General features: G+C 50.0%; 1 protein-coding gene across 2 annotated transcripts in view; it reads left to right on the top strand.

Annotated features, from left to right (window-relative positions):
• Positions 1-6561: 6561 nt before the first annotated feature.
• Positions 6562-22771, top strand: part of CTNNBIP1 (catenin beta interacting protein 1) — a 55132-nt gene continuing 38922 nt past the window's right edge. The window contains exon 1 of one of the 2 annotated variants that reach the window (XM_047791678.1): positions 6562-6778. The gene's annotated coding sequence lies outside the window, so the exon portion shown is untranslated. The remainder of the gene's footprint in view (positions 6779-22771) is intronic. The other variant, XM_047791676.1, reaches the window with a different exon arrangement.

Here is a 22771-nt window from a genome sequence, read left to right as displayed (position 1 = left end):
AGTTTCCAGGCTAGGGGCCAGAGGTCTAATCGGAGCTGCAGCTATTGGCCTTTGCCACAGCCACAGCAATGTGGGATTTGAGCTGTGTCTGTGACCACCGCAGCTCACAGCAATGCCGGTTCCTTAATCCACTGAGCAAGGAAGAGATGGAACCCACATCCTCTTGGATATGAGTCGGGTTCATTACTGTTGAGCCACAATGGGAACTCCATTCTTTTTTCTTTCTTTTTTTTAACAGAAAAAAATAGTCAGGATACCATGCTCTGGCTGTGGTACAACGGGATGGGCAGCATCTTGGGAGAGCTAGGACATGGGTTCGATCCCTAGCCTGGCACAGTGGGTTAAGGATCCAGTATTGCAACAGCTTTGGCTCAGGTTGAGGCTGCGGCTGGGATCTGATCCCTGGCCCAGGAGCTCCATATGCTGTGGGGTGGCCAAAGAAGAGAAAAAATGTAGGGGATTTAAAAAATTCTTTAGCTATTCAATATCTTGCTCTATTTCCCTTGGCTCATAGCCTGTGCTAATTAAAATGATTTCAACAGAGGATCCTAGAGTGCAGCTTCCTTTTTTTTTCCCCTTTTGCCGCCTGTGTTGGCTCTCATATTCTTGCTTAAATAATTAATAATCCTTACTATCTGTTAGGCAGTGTGTGGGGGAAGAGTGGATAATCTTGGATCCCAGGACACTTGCACTCTCTATGCCTGTCCCCGTAGCATAAGCTTTCATGTGAGGCTCCTCATTAGCTGGCACCAGGGTGTAGATTTGCTGCCCTCAGCCTTTAGCGTTTATTAACTATGAAAAAAGAGCCCCATCTGATTTGTCAGCTGGGGACAAATACTGCTGATGGGAAGTAATTTCCCGGAAGAACAGTAATGAAGAAAGTGAGGGGAGCCGTGTGCGAAGAAAACAAAGCCACGAAGTTCGTTTATATCAGCCTGTCTCTGCTGGGCCAGAAGGCAAAACCTAAACATCTGTCACCTCACTGCAAAGCCTGACCTCAGTCTTACAAATTGCAAAGGATTTAAGAAACCTTGTAGCTAAACATATGAATGTGGAACAGGAGAGTTTAGACGCTCAAGTAGGTTTGAACATTTCTACGCTTGGAACCGTAAAGGGCAGGAGCAAAGCTGCAACCATTTATTTACTTATTTATTCAGTCTTTTTAGGGCCTCACCCGCAGCATATGGAGGTTCCCAGGCTAGGGGTTGAATCGGAGCCGTAGCTGCAGCCAGCTTATGCCACAGCCACAGCAACGCCAGATCCGAGCCTCATCTGCAACCGACACCACAGCTTGCAGCAATGCCAGATCCTTCACCCAGTGAGCAAGGCCAGGGGATGGAACCTGCGTCCTCGTGGATCCTAGTCAGATTCATTTCCGCTGAGCCACAACGGGAACTCCCAAACGTTGAAGAATAAAAAGGCCCACAACTTGTTAGCAGCAGTTAACTAGTGGGCTGCCATCCCTCGTAGGATGGGGAAGGAATCGCTTGTTGGGAGTGGTCTTTTCAGTCACCGGACTGCACTGATAACACTGCAACATCTACAGATGTGAAATGCACTGATTTGCGCTGGGGTGTTGGGGAAGACAGCTCTTTTATCATTTACTCCCAGAGAGTAGAAGCTCTTTGCTTTTAGGGATGGTAAATTTTTTTTTTGGTCTTTTTTTTTTTTTTTTTTTTTTTTTGCTATTTCTTGGGCCGCTCCCTCGGCATATGGAGGTTCCCAGGCTAGGGGTCCAATCGGAGCTGTAGCCACCGGCCTACACCAGAACCACAGCAACGCAGGATCCGAGACGCGTCTGCAACCTACACCACAGCTCACGGCAACGCCGGATCGTTAACCCACTGAGCAAGGCCAGGGATCGAACCCGCAACCTCATGGTTCCTAGTCGGATTCGTTAACCACTGCACCACGACGGGAACTCCCGGGATGGTAATTTTTTATATTTAATTGGACAATAGCCAGAAGGGGAAAAAAAAAAAAAAGATGATAAACAGACTCCTGTGCCTAAAGGCTAAGAGGCTGAATATCTGGGTCCAAAGTGAAGCCTTATGTTGGCGTGTTTTTCCTAGGTGATTAGAAGGTTTGAGGCTGCATAGCTAAAATGCACTCATAAGACAGGTTGGTCTGTCAAAACACTCAGCCATAGAAATAAATAATTATTTCTTTAAATTGTCCCCAAGCCCAATACAAGCAAGGGTCTGCGATGTAGGGAGCAAGTACATATCCGATGCTGCCGGTACCAACACTCTGGGGACAGGTTGGCAGCAAGCCAGATGCTCATAGCTGCACATACCCTACTCATGACACAAAATGTGTATATTCATTAATCTACAAAATGCTTTCCTCATCGCGTTTAATAATTCCTTATTATTTCCAAAGTAAAGTTAGGTGACAAACTATTTGCCGAGGCGAAACAGGAGAATGGCCCTTGACCATGGCCCACATTGTCTGATGTGGATTTCACCTCCCCATCACCGTCTATCCTCAGAGAGTTAGAGTCATATCCCATTAAATAGGATGACAGACAATAGGGACCAATGCAAAAGGCATTTTTTTTAACTTTTTATATTATTGGAAATTATTAATTTTAAAGTTTGTTTTTCAAAACACAAAAGCATTGGTTCTTATTTTTTCTTTACTACCAAAAAAAAACACCTCTTCTTTATTTGGCACAAAGTTTTTTTTTGCCTCTCCAATTCTCACCTTGCACTTGCTCAACTTGTACCAGGAGGCTCTTTCTCTCTCTCTTTTTTTTTTTTTAACAGCCACACCTGTGGCATATGGAGGTTAAGGGTTGAATCAGAACTACAGCTGCTGGCCTACACCACAGCCACAGCAACACTGGAACCTTTAACCCACTGAATGAGGCCGAGTATGGAACCTGCATCCTCATGGATACTAGTCAGATTCTTAACCCGCTGAGCCACAATGGGAACTCCAGGAGGCTCTCTTATGGGGTAAAATTTAAGGACCACTGTTGCCATAACTACCTCAAAATAGCTCTCCTTTCCTGCAGCCTGCTGTGGCTCCACTGTTGTTTCACACTTGGCCTGAAAATTTTACTGTTAGAGTTATTCCTTTGGTATAGAGGATAGAAATTTTTTTTTCCTCTTCCAGAAAGCAACTATTTAAAGATACATATAAATCTGGGAGCACAGAGAGGCCCTCCCTAAAGCTGAGAGGATAAAATATAGAATCATAAATTTATTGAGTGAAGAGTGAGAAGAGGGTTGGTAAGCATTGGAGTTGCTGGTGAAGATGGGGAACTAGGAGTGGCTATCAATGGGAGGGGAAGGCCTGGGCACAGTATTTACACATTTATTTACTCATGCAATGGTATTTGTTGAGCATTTACACATGCCAGCTACAACTGTGCTAGGCAAGAGTGGTACACAGTGACCTCCTTGACCTCTTGGAGTTTAGGCCCATATTGGGATGAGGCCCGGCCAAGCAGAGGCCAATGAAAGTCTCCTTGAGTTTGGGATTAGCAGATACAAACAACTGTATAGAACATAGATAAACAACAAGGTTCTACTGTACAGCACAGGGAGCTGTAGTCAACATCTTGTAATAAACCATAATGGAAAAGAATATGAGGAGTTCCTGTCGTGGCGCAGTGGTTAACGAATCCGACTAGGAACCATGAGGTTGCGGGTTCAGTCCCTGCCCTTGCTCAGTGGGTTAACGATCCGGCGTTGCCGTGAGCTGTGGTGTAGGTTGCAGACGCGGCTCAGATCCCGCGTTGCTGTGGCTCTGGCGTAGGCCAATGGCTACAGCTCCGATTGGACCCCTAGCCTGGGAACCTCCATATGCCGAGGGAGCGGCCCAAGAAATAGCAAAAAGACAAAAAAAAAAAAAAGAAAAGAATATGAGCAAGAATGGATATTATATGTCAGTGGAATCACCTTGCTGTGCATCAGAAACTAATAGAAGATGGTAAATCAACTATCCCTCAATAAAAAGAAAAGAAAAACCTCCTTGAAGAAGACCAAATATTCAGTCAGGTGAAGGGGAGAGAAGCGCTTAAGAGCCACTGAGGCAAAGGGAACTGTACACTGAGACGGACCAAAGCACAAAGAAGTACCCCACGATCAAGGACTAGGGAGAAGGGCCAAAGCCCAGTCGGCAAAGGCTGTTCAAGATGGAGCTGGAGGCAGATCATGCAAGGCCTTGTCGCCATGCTAAATATTCCGAACCGCATCAGGAATCTCACTGAACAGCAGAGATGTGAGAAGATCAGGACATTTTTAAGACCCCTTTAGTTGCTGTGTGGGCAAAGGATTGAGAGTTTTAGGGAGAGCCTGAATGAAAACACACTTGCAAGTTAATTATTGCTGGAGCCAAGGTGAGAGCTGATGATGGGTTAAAATTAGGAGCGGAGAAGTGGAGATGGTAAGATGTCAGGAGAGTCAAGATTTGGTCTGGGAGTGGAAAAAACATGGACTGGACTGGAGGGATAACGGAGAGAGTGGTGTCAAAGATACCCTTAAGTTTTTGTTTGTTTTTTGGTTTGTTTTGTCTTTTTAGGGCTATACTGTGGCATATGGAGGTTCCCAGGCTAGGAGTTGAATCAGATCTACAGCTGCTGGCCTACACCACAGCCACAGCAATGCCAGATCTGAGTCTCATCTGTAACCTACACCACAGCAACTCTGGATCCTTTACCCACTGAGCGAGGCCAGGGATTGAACCTGCCGCTTCATGGATACATGTCAGATTCATTTCTGCTGAGCCACAACGGGAACTCCAAAGATACCTTTAAGTTTCTGGTGCAAGTAATTGGGTGGCATGGTGACAGAGAAAAGGCAATGTAGGGACCTATTAAGTGTAAATTGAGGCTGGATTAAAATGTAATTTGGTCAAGGGACTAGAGCTTCTTTATCCAATACCACAGCCACATGTGGCTCTTGAGCAGGTGAAAGATGGCTGGTCTGAATTGAGATGTACAATAAGTGTGAAGTACACATATTTCCTGACTGGATGAAAAGAATGTAATTTTTACACTGCTTACATGGCTAAGATGATAATATTTTGGATGTTTTGGGTTAAAAATATGATTTCGATTAAAAAAAAATGTGAGTGGGAGTTACACTGCTGCTCAGCAGTAAGGAACCTGACTAGCAGCCATGACGAAGCGTGTTTGATGCCAGGCCTCGCTCAGTGGGTTAAGGATCCTGCATTGCCATGAGCTGTCACTATAGGTCGCAGACTCGGCTCTGATCCTGTGCTGCTAAGGCTGTGGTATAGGTTAGCAGCTGTAGCTCAGATTGGACCCCTAGTCTGGGAACTTCCATATGCCCTGAGTGCAGTCCTTAAAAAAAAAAAAAAATAATAATAACAACATGGACGTTAGAGAATATAAATACAGTAAAAAAAAAAAAAAAAGTATCTCTTATTCTCATTGCATAGGGGAGGGGAAGGAAAGTCCGAAGAGTGGAAGAGCATGAACAGAGAAAGAGTGAAAAGGCTGGGGAAAATCCGGCAGTAAGGCCTCTAAACTGTGGATATTGTTACCCTATGCAATCCTTAAGTTAAATGTCGAAAGTGAGGCTACACTTAAAGATACGCGTCCCTTTAAAAGGGAAAGTGGGTGTTCAGAACAATTTGCATTTTGCCTAAAAAGGGGCGTCTTCTCATTTACTTTCTCAAGGACCAGATTAGATAAAGTCAGACTTTCTACAGAAACATTTTAATCAAGGACCCCCTTCTCCCCAGAAAAATGCACTTGCTACCATACACACGATATTCTAAGTTTAACGAACCCACAGAGGCCCATCCCTGGGCTCTCTGGGCTCGGTGGATTCCAGGTCAGACAGCACCTCCCCGCGTTCCCCGCCCCCGTTGGAGAGTGGGCCTGCTTCAAAGGTAGCGTCAATATTCCCAGCTCCACGACGCAGGAAGACCACGCTTCTAAATGTTTTGCAACCTCGTCCATTTCAGATTTTTCGAGGGTCCTGGGTAAACCGGTGTCCCCAAGGATTTCGTCCAGTCTAGCCGCTCCCATTTTTAAACACAGACTCGTGTGTGGGAGAGGCCATTATTTTTACCGGATCACTGTGCTTCTGGAGCAGCTAGGGACAGGCAGAGTTTTACCGCAGGGCCAGCTCCATCCTTAGCTGGGGCTCCGCCCCCAAGCCGCCTCCTCCTCAGAGCCACCGCCCCTCCTGCCCCGCCAGCCCTCGACCTGCTCTGGCCCTTTGCTCTGAGAGCCCCTCGGCCACTACCCGCGACCGGGTTCCACCCTCTTATCTCGTGGCTCCGCCCCAGGGGCACCGGCCCGCCCCTCCCGAGGAGCCCAATGAGGGTGCCCGAGAGGCCAGCAGCATCCGCCCCTCAGGTGGAAGCTCCGCCCTGCTAGCCGATTTAACCAACGAGCGCACAGGGCACGCCCACCATCTAGCCACGCCCCGGGCTCCGGCCCCCAGCCGCCCTCCACCTCCCGGGCGTTGCTGTGGCCGCGCCTCCGCCGCCCGCGCGGAGCCAGATGCCGCCCCCTCCGCCGGTCCCTCCCTCGGCTGCCTGGCGCCTCCCTCCCTCCCCGCCGCGGTGACTCACGGAGCGGGAGGCGGAGGCTGAGGCGGCCGCTCCCGCTGCTGCTGCTGCTGCTGCTGCTGCTGCTGCTGCTGCTGCTGCTGCTGCTGCTGTGCTGCTGGTGCTGCTGCTGCTGTACCGCTGCCGCCGCGGCTGCTCGGGCTGTGAGCGCCCAGGAACAGGCCGCCGCGCGCCGCTCTCGGACCCGCAGCCCCCGCCCGCCCTGCCGGGTCGGGCGGCCCAGGTAAGCTCCGAGGCCCGCTCGCACCCGGAGCACCCGGGCCCGCGCCGCGCCGGGGCTCGGGGGGAGCTGCCGGCCCTTTGTCTCCCGGGGAGGGGCCGCGGAGGGCGCCCCCAACCCTGCTCTGACCCACTGGTCGGGCCCCCGGTACTGCGCCCTGGCCTGGGCCTGGCCTCCTGCCCTGCCTGGACGCCGCTTCCTCCTCCAGATCGCCGTCCCTACTCCCGACCCTGGGGCAGAACGCCATCCAGCCGTCCTCACCCCCGCTCGGGGGTCGCCTCCACAGGTGTCCGAGCCATCCTCTCTGTTGCTCACCCCACTGCGTCGGCGCGGTTGTCATGTCTAACAGCACTCCGGGTCCCCTACCCTCTTGTCTCTTCCCTCACCTGCGCCCGGCTCGCAGCATCCTGACCCTCCGTATAGAGGCCCCCATATTTCCCCAAACTAAGTACTGCCAAGGCCGCCCTTCCTCTCTCTGGTCTTGGATTGAACTGCCGTCTCCATCCCACCTCTCCTAGTGGGTGTTCCTGGAAGGTACACATCTCGGCACATGTCTCACCGGTATGGCCGGCGTGTATATGAGAGCCTGCAAAACTACCCACCCAGAGCCCCAAATTGCACTTCTAGCCTCCTTTTCATCACCCCCACCCCAGCCACCTTCTTTTTCCTTGAACCTGGACACATAGGTCTGGATGCCCCACCTCTGTGGGGCCCCACATGCCTTCCTCTCCCTTGCGTGCTGAACTTGTCTGAGCAGTACCTGCTTTCAGGGTAGCCCCTGGGAAGGCCCAGGAGGCCTGTGTTGGCAGCAAATCAAGAGTTTTGTGAACAGTGAGATGTGTGGCTTGCAGCACCTCCTGTCCGAGGGTCTAAGTGTGCTCTCGCTGTTAATTGTTTTGTCTCCTGTCACTCATCAAACCCAGGGAAGTGTGCCCGGCCGACTGCTGGGTAAATAAAGGCACAGGATGTATGGGTAAAGGACCTGGAGACAGGTCAGCGTTTGCTCCCTAGTGTCTTGGCTCTTCGTTCCCTGCTGTGACTCCTGGGCTCTAGTTCCTGGCTTTAGACTCTTTTTTTTTTTTTTTGTCTTTTTTGCTATTTCTTGGGCCGCTGCCACGACATATGGAGGTTCCCAGGCTAGGAGTCCAATCGGAGGTGTAGCCACCGGCCTATGCCAGGGCCACAGCAACGCGGGATCCGAGCTGCGTCTGCAACCTACACCACAGCTCACAGCAATGCCGGATCATGAACCCACTGAGCAAGGGCAGGGACCGAACCCGCAACCTCTTGGTTCCTAGTCGGATTCGTTAACCACTGCACCACGACGGGAACTCCTGGCTTTAGACTCTTAAGTGATTACTGATCTCTTGAGCTGTTAAAGTGTCTAGAGATATCTCTTGAACTGTTAAAGTGTCTAGAGATATCAGGTTCCTCTGATTTAAAGCAGGACCTTGTGGAGTTCCCTGGTGGTCTAGGGGTTAGGACTTGGTGCTTTCACTGCTGTGGCCTGGGCTCCATCCCTGCTCTGGGAACTAAGATGCCCCATCAAGCTGCTGTAGCTATGGCAAAAATAAATAAAAATAAATAAATAAAGCAGGACTTTGAATTATAAATAAAGGCACCAGCTGTTAAATGCCAATGTGTCATTCATGGTTTCCTGGTGGAGTGAGTGGTCCTTGTAAATACAAGTCGCAGAGACTCACCCATTCAATAATGAGTGCTTACTCCAAGGCGAGGCAGGCAGCTTCATAGCACTGGGGCCGGTGAAGACACAGGCCCAGCCCTCCTGCAGCTGACATTCTAAAGAGGAGGGAGGTCCCTGGTGGCCTAGCAGTTGGGCATCCAGTGTGGTCACTGCTGTGGCGCAGGTTCGATCCCTGGCCCAGGAACATGCCTTGGGTGGGGCCAAAACCCCCCAAACCAAACCAAACAAAAAATAAAGAGAAGGGAGTAAACAATCAGACAAAATACTTCTCATAGTAGTCAGTGCTATGAAGATGGGAAGAGCCAGGTCAGGTTCTATTCTGAGTGCAGTTAAAACCAGCAGAGAGGTGGTAAGCTCTCAGTTTGCACAGATCACCTCTGGCTGCAGTGTGGAGATGGGTGCGTGAGGAGCAGGGGCAGAACCAGGGTTCCTAGTTGGAGGGCAGACTCTTGCAACTGCCGGGCAAGACATGGTGGTGGCTTGGCCCAGGCTTGTAGCCGCGGAAGTGAAGACATGGAACCCGTCTGCTCCCCCGGGGGGAGGCCGAGAGCTGGAAAGCAAGACGTCAGTGAGCACCGACTGACATCTGGATGTCCTATCCAGCGGAGAATTCTAGACCTGACCACCCTCGGGTTTAGCTGAGCACACCCTACCCAGCACTTGCTGTGAGCTAGGTACTGTGCCGGACCCTGGGGACACTGACGTGAACAGGGTGTATGGGGAGCTGGCGCCACGTTCTCACAAGGTGCTCCCGGAAAGGTCATCCCCTCCTCCAGGGAAGAGGGTTTGTGGGCTTCAAAACCAGTTAGAGGTGGAGGAGGGCAGAACACACTGGCCTTCATTCCCTCCTCCGGCCCCATTACTGAAATGAGAACATCATTGCCCTGCTTCTGCTGTGAATATGTTGCCCAGAGATGTTGGGACAGGAGTTCCTGTTATGGCTCAGCGGGTTAAGAAACCGACTAGTACCCACGAGGATGCAGGTTTCATCCTTGGCCTCCCTCCGTGGGTTCAGGATCCAGCATTGCTGCAAGTTGTGGTGAAGGTTGTAGATGTGGCTGGAATCCCACGTGGCTGCGGCTGTGGCGCAGGCCTGCAACTGTAGCTCCACTTCCATCCCTGGCCTGGGAACGTCCGTATGCCACAGGTGTGGCCCTAAAAGAAAAAAAAAAAAAGAAATTGGGACGGTTCTCATGGTGAGTGGGAGAACAGCTCTGTGGTCATGGACTTGAGCCGTTAATCAGAATAAAACCATCCCTGTGCCTCTCCAAATCTGTGCTGTCAGGACACGTCGGCCCTGGAGGACCTCGGGGTGAGGTGCGTCAGCCCCCTCTCACGGTTGGGCACGTGTGGTTGCTAGAGACTGAGTCATTCTTTTGAAATCCCGTGGGAGCTTGTACATTTTCTTATGGCGTCCGTCACTTTCCACCTCCCCCTCAGCTTCTTGTGCATGTGCGTGACCCTGAGCTTCCTGAGGCCAGGTCTCTATCAGATGCAGCTTCCCACCCCTTGCATCCTGCACAAAAAGCGGATTTATCAAGATAGCAGTTGACCTGCTTGGGTGTCTCACCCCAGCTAAAACTAGGGCCCAGGAACCCTGGCCCAATCATGTCTTTTCATCAGATTCGTCCTCGTCCAGCACACAACACAGGGGTCAGCCCAGCAGTCCCGTGTCACTGGGCTCGCAGAATAGGGCAGCCCTTCCTTGATGGATCTGTTTTCTCTCTGGCCCTGCCTGCGAGGAATAGCTGCTGCGGGTGCTGACCAAGTAGTTATTTGGCACTCAAAAAATATGAAGTGTAGCTTTTTTTTTTTTTTTTTTTGGGCAGTGCCCAAGGCATGTGGAGGTTCCTGGGCCAGGGATTGAACCTGCGCCACAGCAGTAGTGAAAGCTCCAGCAATGACAGTGCCAGATCCCTAACCCACTGAGCTACCAGGGAACTCTTGAACTGTAGCTCTTAATCAGAGCATGGACTTCCTACCAAGACTGTCTGGGTTTGCATAGATGGTTCTGCCCTCATGAGCTGCGTGACCTTCAGCAAGTAACTTAACCTCTCTCTGCCTGTTTCCCCATCTATAAAATATTAATACTTACATCATTGGAGTTGTTGGGAGGATTAAATTAAGTAATAGCCATTAGATGCTTGGAACAGCACTGAGCCCCTTGCTGCAGGCTTGGTTGAAGTTGCAGCTATTTTTTCACGCTGATTTATTTATCTGCATCTTCCCTCCCATTAGAATTTAAGCTCTTTTAGAGCACAGATGTCTTTTTAAAAATTTTATCTTTTTGGTCTACAGCTAACCTTTGTAGGCACTCAATAAATATTTGTTAAATTGAATGGCTTATTGAGGACCTACTCTGTGCCAGGCACTGTCGTGAGTGCTGGGATATAGCTGAGAACAAGATCATCCAGACGCGTGATCTAATGAGGTTTATATTCTAGTGGGAGAGGCAGACAGTGAACAGATACACAAGTGAGTGAAACGACATCTGATGGTGAGAAGAGGTGGCGAGAGTAAGCGGGGCAGTGAGATGGAGAGCACCTGGGAGGAGGGTCCGGGGCAGACCTTTAGCGAGCACCGAGCAAGGGGGTTGGAATGGAGACTGGGATGCCGGGCAGAGAGGACAGCGGGGGCAACAAGCCCTTTAGGGCTGGAGCATGGTGGGTGAGGCGTTGGCAAGAGCTGGATCTGGGGCCACAGTGAGGAGTTTGGGTTTAATTCTCAACAGTGGGAAGTCACTGCCTGGGAACTTTTCCTGGGGGAGGGGGCCATCCTAGGAGAAAGAGCAGTGAGAGGGCTCCCTGTGTTCTGGGAAGGCTTTTGGAGGCCAGCAGGGTTGCGTTTACCCTATCTCTGGCCTAGGTACCCAGCAGGTGTGGAAACAATCGGCTAGGTTAACAGAGGTCCAGGTGTGTGTGTCTGCGTCCTGCGGTTTCCATCAGCCCCCCCCGCCCCCCCCGCCCCCACACCTCCGCCCCCCTCAAGTGTGTAGGTCATGAGCCAGTGTGTCTTGAATGGAATAAAGGAGCATTGCCAGCCCTTAGCATCTTGCCCTGTACAGTGGCGTCACCTGTGTGCTCTGCTTCTCTCTGCATAAAGTAAATCTTCCTATCATGGGAGTTACCCTGGCATAACCTTGGGATTTTGCTATTCTTCTTATGTGCATCAAGGACCAGCACCCCCACCCCCCCACCCCAGGTGTATGTCTTGGGGTCTTTGTTGGAGGGGTGTCAAGATTGACCAGGCAGCTGGCCCCCACCCCCATCCCTGCTTCTCTCCCAGCCCCCTGCTGAGTATCACCTGGGCCACATGGTCACCTCTGAACACCTCCTGTCTGATTATTTGATCTGCACTCCTGTATATCACTTGATCTAGGCCCAGTGGTACCTAGAAAGCGCTGGCTGTCTCAGTCTGGACTGAGCAGAGTTGGGAAGCTCAGCAGAGCCCCGAGCGTTTCAGACGCAGGAGTTCAGCTCACCAGGAATCCACAGTCAGCCCCTTGAGACTGGGCAAAGTTGGCCAGCCTTTCAGCTTCTCACTCAGCATTCCCTTGTCTGTCAGTGCCCATGATGCCACCTGCTCTGCTGACCTTGAGAGGCCAAGGCCAGTCAGTGTGAATCAAATAGGATTTTTGTCTTTCAGATCACTCTCGGGGTCCTGGCGCATGTCAGTGGCAGAATTTGAAATGCCTGTTAGTCATACATCATCTGTAGCCTTTTTTTTTTTTTTTTTTTGGCTGTACCTGCGGCACACACCACTTCCAGGGCCAGGGATGGAACCCAAGCCACAGCAGTGACAAGGCCAGATCCTTAATTGCTAGGCCACTAGGGAACTTTCCATCAGTAGCCTTGTAAAAGCTAAACCCGGAGTGGGTGCAACCTTTTTTTCGTGTAGCTGTTTTTTTTGTTTTGTTTTGTTTTTTAATTACGAGAGTGCTAATGTACTCATTTGGAAAATGAGAAAATGACTGAGAATGACATTTCATGTACATTTTCTCACTTAATCGTCCTGGTAGTTTCTGAGATAAGTAGCATTCTTACTGTTTTCCATATTCAGAAGCGGAGGCCTGGGATGGTTCAGGAACTTGTTTGAGGTCAGGCTGGTTGGGAACAGAGATAAGATTCAAACCCAGGCAGTGTGGCTCCTGTGTGCCAGCTCTGGGCACCTTAGTAGATGCTGCTTTTTTTTTTTTTTTTTTAAGCTATTTCTTGGCCGCTCCCGTGGCATATAGAGGTTCCCAGGCTATGGGTCGAATCGGAGCTGTAGCCACCGGCCTACGCCAGAGCCACAGCAACTCGGGATCCGAGCCGCATCTGCAACCTACACCACAGCTCACGGCAACGCCGGATTGTTAACCCACTGAGCAAGGGCAGGGACCGAACCTGCAACCTCATGGTTCCTAGTCGGATTCGTTAACCACTGCGCCACGACGGGAACTCCTGCTTTTTTAGGAGAAACAGTAGCAAAGGAAAAAACATCTCCCTCAAGCCCAGCGTGCGTGACATTGTGACGATGGCTGGCCAGAGCTGGCTCACTGGCTGCTGCGGAGATTTTGAATTCTGTACCTTTTCCCTGTCTCATCTGACCTTGGGCAAGCGAATCAACTCCCCTTTGCCTTACTTTCCCCAATTGGAAATGGGGATAATGATACTTGGGCTTCGTGGCTCCCAGGGGCATTGCAATGTTTGAGCCAAAGTGCTTTTGAACTTGGTTTATAAAAGGGCACCGAGCCCCCACTGCCGTTATCCTCAGTTATTACAGACCTATTATTCCCTGATGCGCTACAAAGCCTTGTTCAAGGGGAAGACACAGTCCCCAGAGGGAAAGGTGTCCTTCCGTGGGGGGCATAGCTGGCCCCAAACATCATTTTCCTCCTTCTGAGCATCCTTGAGGCTTGAGGGTCATTAACGTTTCTCCATTTTTCATGTTGCTGTGTGCTCTAGAAGCTTCTGTGAACAGGCATGTAAACGGCATCATAACAGGTTGGAGGGGAAAGAAATAACAGGTTGGAGGACTACTGAGAGCAGGGCAGAGGAGGGGTCATGGGGCTTGGTGTCCGATCCTGGCTGTGATGTCTTTGCAACATAAACCAGGAACAGAGATACTAAGAAGTGATGGCTCTCTTCTCTTCGTCCTTCCTTCTAATGGTTCCTCGATCCAGTTAATAAATATTTGCTGAGTGTTTATTACCATCTGGGCCCCATGGTAGGTACTGGGAATACTGTGGTAAGCAGGGTAAACATAGTTCTTCCTCAGGAGTTCCCTGGTGGCTCCGTGGGTTAAGGATCCAGCATTGCCACCGCAGCAGCTCAGGGTACTACTATGGTGTAGGTTGGATCCCTGGCCCAGGAATGTCCGCATGCTTTAGGCACAGCCAAAAAAAGTTCTTCTCCATACCAAACTTACAGTCTAGGGCCAAGAGGCTTATCATCCGGTTGGAGTGGTGTGAATACAGAAAGAACATGTTGGAGAGTGTTTTGAACTCTTGGGGGAGAGTCAGGATATAATTTCCAGATGCACACATTGGCCTCTGGGACACCTGCCCTGGGTGGGCGTTAAGGTGGCGGCTGTGTTTGGTGTCTTAGAAGAGCAAGGCAAGAATTAGTAGACTAGAGCCCTTGTGTATCCCATTAACAGCGGCCGCACTCGGTGTGGGCACCTGCAGAAGCAGTTAGCACCTTGGCAGTCGTGGTTAGTCCAAACTACAGTTCCACTTAAAGCCTTGTTCCTTTGTCACTTGAGTTCAAGTCTGGGAGGAATGGTCATGGCGGCAAGCTCTTTCCAAAGTTGTTTTTTGTTTGGGTCTGCACCTGCAGCATATGGAGGTTCCCAGGCTAAGAGTCAGATCGGAGCTTTAGCCACTGGCCACAGCAACGTGGGATCCAAGCCGTGTTGGGGAACTACACCACAGCTCACGGCAACACCAGATCCTTAACCCACTGAGCAAGGCCGGGGATCGAACTTGCGTCCTCATGGATACCAGGCAGATTCTTTTCCTCTGAGCCATGATGGGAACTCCCCCAAAGTTTTTTGAAGCTGTGCCATCAGTCCGGTGCCTTTTGTATGAAATGACCCTCAGACCTTGTCTCTCCAGAATTATCTCCCCGCCTGGCAGGTTCCCTCTGTCAGCTTTGGAAAGCAGGCCTCTGGTGGCAGGAGGGCTGTGCTGTGTCTATGCTTTCTGGCATGATGCCAGGGACACCTGTGACTCTAAGCCCCATTTGGGGTCAGTATATGCAGCCTGGAGAGGAGGGATGTTCTTTCTTCCCCAGATCTGCCAGCTCCAGGCCTCCAGATCCCTTCAAAGAATACCATCAGGGAGCTCCCGCTGTGGCACAACTGGATTGGCAGCGTCTTGGGAGTGCTGGGATGGGGCTTCGATCCCCGGCCAGGCACAGTGGGTTAAGTACCTGGCATTGCCACAGATGCACTTGGGTCGAGACTGTATCTCAGATGTAATTCCTGGCCTGGGAGCTCCATGTGCTGCGGGGCAGCCAAACATTTGAAAAAAAAAAAAAAATCACTATTGGGGAGGCCCAGCAGTTCCCGCAAAAGCACACAGCCCTCTTCCGTTTTCCCTCCAGACAGGGCTGGGCTGGAAAGGGCACAGGCCTGGCAGCAGCGCCTGCCCTTGTCAAGTGACAGGATGGTGCTGTGCTCCAGGGCAATGCCACTTTCAGCAGCCCTTGCCCTCCTGGGGCTCCTCACTGGTCCTTCGGTCTGGAGGGCCTCAGAATCACCCAGCCTCTATCAGGAGGAGATGGCCAGCCAGGCGAGGAGACCAGGTCATTCGGTGCCCCCGGCCTTCCTCAAGTGCGGTGGGGGCCCAGGGTGACGCCGGTTCCGCTGGGAGAATGTGACCCACTTCCAGCTGGCTCCCACGTGGGTTGCGGGTGGGAGGCTTTTGGAGACCAGTTCCGACGAAGGTTTTTTCAGGCCTGAGTATCTCCTGAGCATCCAGCCCACACGCTTCCTGCTGCTGGAATCCTGCGGGGCCATGTCCCTGAACTGAGGATCAGGCCTCCCCACAGATGAAGTTAGCGCCTTGCCCTCTGAGTCCCTGCTTCCGCAGGCGGGGCTGCCTTCAGGGTCAGACACCTTTCGCAGCGTGGGCCCCGCCCTTGTTCTTCCTGCTGAATCACCTGCAAAGCAGAGGCCCATTTTCCAAGGACAGGGGTTAGCCTCAGAGCCTTCTGCCCCAGGCAGCCCTGGCTTCCAAGAGGTCCTTCCTGACCCTCCTTCTCACAGGATGTTCTGCTGCCGCAGGGATGGGATCTAAGATGTGCTCTGAACCCTCTAAGTTTTTTCCATTCTCTCCAGGTAGAGGGCCTTTGAATGACTTTCATTTAGGGCCACACTCGCAGCATATGGAGGTTCTCAGGCTGGAGGTCGAATCGGAGCTGCAGCTGCCAGCATACACCAGAGCCACAGCAACACAGGATCTGAGATGCGTCTGCTACCTACACCACAGCTCACGGCAACACTGGATCCTTAACCTGCTGAGCGAGGCCAGGGATCGAACCTGCAACCTCATGGTACAAGTCAGATTCATTTCCGCTGAGCCACCAGGGGATCTCCTAAACAGTGTTTTTTTTTTTTTTGTCTTTTTGCTATTTCTTAGGCCGCTCCCGTGGCATATGGAGGTTCCCAGGCTAGGGGTCTAATCGGAGCCGTAGCCACCGGCCTACGCCAGAGCCACAGCAACTCGGGATCCGAGCCGCGTCTGCAACCTACACCACAGCTCACGGCAACGCCGGATCGTCAACCCACTGAGCAAGGGCAGGGACCAAACCCGCAGCCTCATGGTTCCCAGTCGGATTCGTTAACCACTGCGCCACGACGGGAACTCCACAGACAGTGTTTTAAATACATGACGCTGTGAGTGCTGCAAAGATGATTCGGAGGCGTTCCCGTTGTGGCACAGCACAGCAGAAATGAATCCGACTAGTATCCATGAGGAGACGGGTTCAATCCCTGGCCTCCCTCAGTGGATCAAGGCTCTGGCATTGCTGTAAGCTGTGGTGTTGGTCACAGTCGAGGCTCAGATCCCTAATTGGTGGCTGCGGTGTAGGCTGGCAGCTGTAGCTCCAATTCGAGCCCTAGCCTGGGAACTTCCATGTGCCACAGGTGCAGCCCTTTAAAGCAAAAAGCAAAATAAATAAATTAATTAATCAATTAAAATAAATGATGATTTGGAGATTTCAAATGGTGAGGTGATCGTCTGAGCCCCTGGATGATCCCGTTTTACTAACAAAGGATGGAGCAGTTGGAGTTCCCTGGTGGCTCAGTGGGTTAAGGATCTGACATTGTCACTGCTGTGGCCCCGGTTGCTGCTGTGGTGCAGGCTCCGTCTCTGGCACCTGCGGGGGCTTGGGGGGTGAAGGACAGAGCAGAAGGGGTGGTAGAGAAACCGCCATGGTCAGGTCCCCTGGGCTGTGGTCTCAGTCCTGTGTGAGGGCCATTCCTGACCACCTGCTCCACAGCCGATCTCTGGCATTGCAGGAAGACGGGGTGCTGGTGATTTTTAGAATATGGTGGGACTTACAGGCTGGTGAGCTGGTCTGGGGATATCCCTCCAGGGCCCTGGCTCTGCTTTCCTGACTGACAGCCTGTGGAGCTTATTTTATGGGTCATAGTGGAACAGAGATGGCCATCACAGTGCAGAGTCTTCCCTCCTCTGGGGGACGCTGCTGCTGCCACCACCTGTGAGGTGGCCTGTGCCCATCAGTTCACATCTGCTCAAGGTGCTGTCTGTCCACCCTCACCTCCTGTCTCCCAGGAAGAGAAGAGCTCTTGTAGGCCTGTGAGCAATGGTGGCAGAGCTTGGCGTGGCACTGGACTGGCTGGACCACCCAGAGGAAAATCTTCCTTTCATTCTCTTCCTCTGGCCCCATTTCACTTCCTTAAAAAAAAAAAAAAATTTCCGTTTGTGAGTTCCCTGGTGGCTCAGGGGGTGAAGGATCTGGTATTGTCACTGCTGTGGCTCAGGTCGCTGCCGAGGCGTGGGTTTCATTTCTGGCCTGGGAACTTCATTCCATTCCACCACCATCATCATCTTCTTGAGCACTTCTTGTGTGCTGGGTATCGTTAAAAGTGCTTTGCTATAAAAAAAAAAAAAAAGTGCTTTGCTTCTGTTAACGTAGTTACCCCTCACCCCGACCCACGAACTAAGTATTGGTTTTGTCCACAGGTTGCAGATGAGTAAACCGAGGCGCGGAGAGGTCAAGTTACTGTCTAAGGTCGTTTAGAACTACATCGTTCATTTAATGGTTCTGTGGCATGCTGTGTGTGTCTTTTATCTTTTTAGAGCCGCACCCGAGGCATATGGAGGTTCCCAGGCTGGGGGTCCAAATGGAGCTGTAGCCACTGGCCAACGCCACAGCCACAGCAACGTGGGATCTGAGCCACGTCTGCGACCTACCCCACAGCTCAAGGCAATGCCAGATCCTTAACCCCCTGAGCGAGGCCAGGGATCAAACCCACAACCTCATGGTTCCTCGTCAGATTCGTTCCTGCTGCACCATGACAGGAGCTCCTCTGTAGCATGCTTTTGATTGGTTATATTTAATTTTTTTTAAACCAGTCCCCTGTTGCTGAGCATTTAAATTTTCTGTCTTTTATTACTATTAACGAGAAATATTCTACATATATCTTTGGGCATTTGTGTAAGTATATCTATAGGATAAATTCCTACAGTTTAAATTGCTAGAGCAGGAGTTCCCGTCATGGCGCAGTGGTTAACGAATCCGACTAGGAACCATGAGGTTGCGGGTTCGCTCCCTGCCCTTGCTCAATGGGTTAACGATCCGGCGTTGCCGTGAGCTGTGGTGTAGGTTGCAGACGTGGCTCAGATCCCGCGTTGCTGTGGCTCTGGCGTAGGCTGGTGGCTACAGCTCCGATTGGACCCCTAGCCTGGGAACCTCCATATGCCGTGGGAGCGGCCTAAGAAATAGCAAAAAAAAAAAAAAAAAAGACAAAATAAATAAATAAATAAATAAATTGCTAGAGCAAAGGGGACATCTCTTTAAATTTTTAGTTGTGCCAAATTGCCTTCCATGGAGATGGTAACTTTTTTTTTAGTAAATCATTTTTATTTTTATTTAAAAAATTTTTTTAAATTGTAATTGATTTACAATATTCTGTCAGTTTCTGCTCTACGGAAAAGTGACTCAGTTTATATATATATATGTATACATACATATATATATTCTTTTTCTCATTATCTTCCACCATGTTCCATCACAAGTGATTAGATATAGTTCCCTGTTCTGTACAGCAGGACCTCATTGTTTATCCACCCCAAATGCAATAGTTTGCATCTATTGACCCCAAACTCCCTGGCCATCCCACTCCCCTCCCTATCCCCCTTGGCAACCACACGTCTGTTCTCCAAGTCCACGAGTTTGTTTCTTTTCTGTTTTCTTGTTTCATTTGTGCCATATATTAGATTCCACATTTACATGATATCATATGGTATTTGTCTTTCTCTTTTTGACTTCACTTAGTATAAGAATCTCTAGTTTCATCTGTGCTGCTGCAAATGGCATTATTTTGTTCTTTTTATGGCTGCGTAGTATTCCATTGTGTATATGCACCACATCTTCTTAATCCATTCGAGATAGTAACTTTTTATATGCCCATTAAAAATTGTACAAGAGGAGTTCCTGTCGTGGCTCAGTGGTTAACAAATCTGACTAGGGACCATGAGGGTTTGGGTTCAATCCCCGGCCTTGCTCAGTGGGTTAAGAATCTGGTGTTGCCGTGAGCTGTGGTGTAGGTTGCAGATGCAGCTCGGATCCCGCGTGGCTGTGGCTGTGGCTGTGGCGTAGGCCGGCGGCTACAGCTCTGATTCGACCCCAACCTGGGAACCTCCATGTGCCGAAGGATTGGCCCAAGAAATGGCAAAGAGACAAAAAAAAAAAAAAAATTGTACAAGAATGCCTATTTCCTCCATATCATGGCAGGGGTTGTCCAACTTTTTGATTTGTTGCTAATCTGATAGGTGAGAAGTGGTATATCATTATAATTTTAATTTGCATTTCCTTATGAGGAAATACAGCATCATCTCATATCTTTAAGGGCAATCTGTTAGGTGTTTGCCCATTTCTTTCTTGGGTTGGCAGTCTTTTATTGATCTATAAGGTGTTCTTTATATATTAAGGAAGCTTGTCTTATGACCATGACTATGTCCTATGACTATTTCCACAATTTGTAATTGTTCTTTTGATTGTATTATTTTTCCAGTGCAAAGCAGCAGTGCAAACTACACTGCAACAGCGGCAATGCTGGACCCTTTAAGCCACTGCCGGGGATCAAACCTGTGCCTCTGCGGCCACCTGAGCCTCTACAGTCAGGGCCTTAACCCACTGCACCACAATGGGAACTCCCTGAGGGTTTTGATTTTTATGTAATCAGATTTTTAAATCTTTTGATTTCTAATTTCCAGGTTTTGTTTTGTATTATTATCCACCCCCCCCCCCCCCCGTTTTCTTTTAATACACTTACTCTCTATTTTGTTCATTTGAAACTTGGCTCCATACATAACCGAGTGGTTCCAAAGTCCGGCATTACCAGAAGCAGGGAAGGCTGGCATTGGGCGCCTCCAGTGGGATGTGGACGGTGTCACCTGTGGTAGTTTCTTGCCCAAATGTTTACCCTTATTCCAGTTCTCTTTTTTTTGTTTGTTTTTGTTTGTTTTGTTTTTTTTAGGGCTGCACCTGTGGCATATGGAAGTTCCCAGGCTAGGAGTTGAATCAGAGCTCCAGCTGCCAGTCTATACACCACAGCCACAATGCCTGATCCTTAACCCAATGAGCGAGACCAGGGTTTGAGCCTATGTCTCCTCATAGATACTAGTTGGGCTCATTACTGCCGAGCCACAGCGGGAACTTCCTGCCCTTTCTGCAGTTCTAAGGAAAACAGGACACATAGGCAATAGTCCTAGACTCTAAAAACAATGCTAATGTAGCGAGAGACAAAGAAATGCTGGTGAACGTTCCAGGCTAAGGGGGAGGAAAGAGTGTGGGAACCAAATGAAGTTAGACCCTTCATTGGATCTTGGATTAAAACCGGTACAGGCTATGGAGTTCCCTGGTGGCCTAGTGGGTTAAGGATCCTGCATTGTCACTGCTGGGGCCTGGGAACTTCTGCAGGCCCTGGGCGCTTGCAATAAAACACTGGTACAGGGCAAAGTGAGGGGCATGGGTGGGGAAAGTTGGAGATGGGCCTTACATGAGAGAGTGCTGCTAGGCCAATAGAAAATTCTTTGGGGGTGAAGGTAGTACTGTGATAACACAGGAGCGTGACCTTAGGAGATCCGTGATGAGAGCGAAGCATCCGATATCTGCAGCTCTGCTTCCAAACAGCTCAGGGCGAGAAGCATACATACCTCCCTCTGCTCACAGTGCGGGGAAACATGAGACAAATGTGGCAAAATGGTGACAGTCAGAACACAAGGGCCAGGGTACAGGGATGTTCCTTGCACTATTCGTTCAGTTTTTCTGTGGCTTTGAAATTTTTCAAAATAAAAAGGTGAGGAGAAAAAAAGCAGCAATAACTTTGTTCCATCTGGAATTTATTTGCATTGCCGTCCACTTGGCTTTGCCTACTTATGGGTTATTGTCTTGAATTTCTGCTTTCCTTCCCCTTCTCTGACAGCATATGCAGAGTCCTGCATTTCCCTTTCTTGTAGGAACTTCTGTTTTGGGTGAGTTTTGTTTTTTGTTTTTTTTCCTTAAGAATGTGTATACAACAACTTTATTTTTTAAACTTTATTGGCGTATAGTTGACTGACGAGGCTGGGTTGGTTCCAGGTGTACAGCGAAGTGAATCAGTTCTGCGTATATGTATATCTATTCCTTTTCTTTCTTTCTTTTTCTTTTCTTTTTGTCTTTTTAGGGCTACAACCACAGCATATGGAGGTTCCCAGGCTAGGGGTCGAATCGGAGCTGTAGCCACCGTCCTACACCAGAGCCACAGCAACATGGGATCCGAGCCTCGTCTGCAACCTACACCACAGCTTACGGCAACGCCGGATCCTCAACCCACTGAGCAAGGCCAGGGATCGAACCCACAACCTCATGGTTCCTAGTCGGATTCATTAACCACTGCGCCATGACGGGAACTCTCTTCCTTGTCTGTTTTATGTATAGTCGTGTGTACGTGTTCATCCCGACCCCCTATTTATTCCTCCCCCCGACATTTCCCCTTTGGTAGCCAAGCTTGGTTTCGAAATTTGAGTCTGTTTCCGTTTTGCGAGTAAGTTCTTTGGGATCCTCTGTTATTAGATTCCACATGTTGGTGACGTCATGCGATACTTGTCTGACCTCACTTAGCATGATCATTTCTAGGTCCATCTGTGTGGCATTATTCTGAGTTATCCTTTTTTGGACTTGGAAGTTTTATGACTTCCAGGACAGACGTGCATGACTTTTCTAGAAGCAGGTAAGAACTGGTGTGCATCGGTGCCTATATTTTTTGTTGCTTTTTGTTTTAACATGGTGCTGTGTGCTCCAGGTACATTTTCAAGGCAGTTTAACACTCTGAGATGTAAAGTCTTAATCCTCAGGAACATTCCCAAACTAGTGTGTGGTTTAAGCACTTTCTCAGGGAATCTCGATTGAAACTTTTCCCTCTTGGCTGAGAGTTTTTGCAAGAGGTCGGGTTCTGCGTGCAGCCTGTGGATATGGGCTTGTAAAAGACGGCTGGGTTTCACTGGATGAACTGTGACAGTCCTGGGTGAGTAGCTGGCCTGGGAAACCATGAGTCCCTTTGCCAGGGGAGTGCTCCAGGCCAGCTTTGCTGGGAGCTCCTGTTCCCTCTCTGTGACTTGGTGACTAATGGTTTCGTGGCTCTGGGAAGGGAGGATGTGATTACACGTGGATGATGGGGCTCTGGCTTCTGAACGGGTTTATCTGGGCGTGCCTCGTGAGGGGGAGCGGAGTATGCTGTCCCCAAATCTACGACTTCGGCATATTGATTATGTTGAATTAAAGTGACTTGAGAAATAGCCAGTGTGAGAGGGACACTCTGATCCTCCTCTGTTCCCTGAAAGCAAGAAAGAAATCTCCCTTGGGAAAGGTACCTTCCCTGTACCAGCAGGTTAGAAAGCATCCTTGTCATCAGAGACAGGGAACCCAAGGCTGGAAAGGCTGTATAATCTAACCTTGGCATTCCCATCATAGAAACGAATACAGTTAGTATCCATGAGGATGCGGGTTCAATCTGTAGCCTCCCTCAGTGGGTTATGGATCCAGCATTGCCATGAGCTGTGGTGTAGGCTGCAGATG

This window comes from Phacochoerus africanus, chromosome 8 (genome assembly GCF_016906955.1).
Source record: "Phacochoerus africanus isolate WHEZ1 chromosome 8, ROS_Pafr_v1, whole genome shotgun sequence".
Lineage (NCBI taxonomy): Eukaryota > Metazoa > Chordata > Mammalia > Artiodactyla > Suidae > Phacochoerus > Phacochoerus africanus.
The sequence above is the reverse complement of the archived record's forward strand: the minus strand, read 5'-3'. Positions and strand labels throughout refer to the sequence as shown.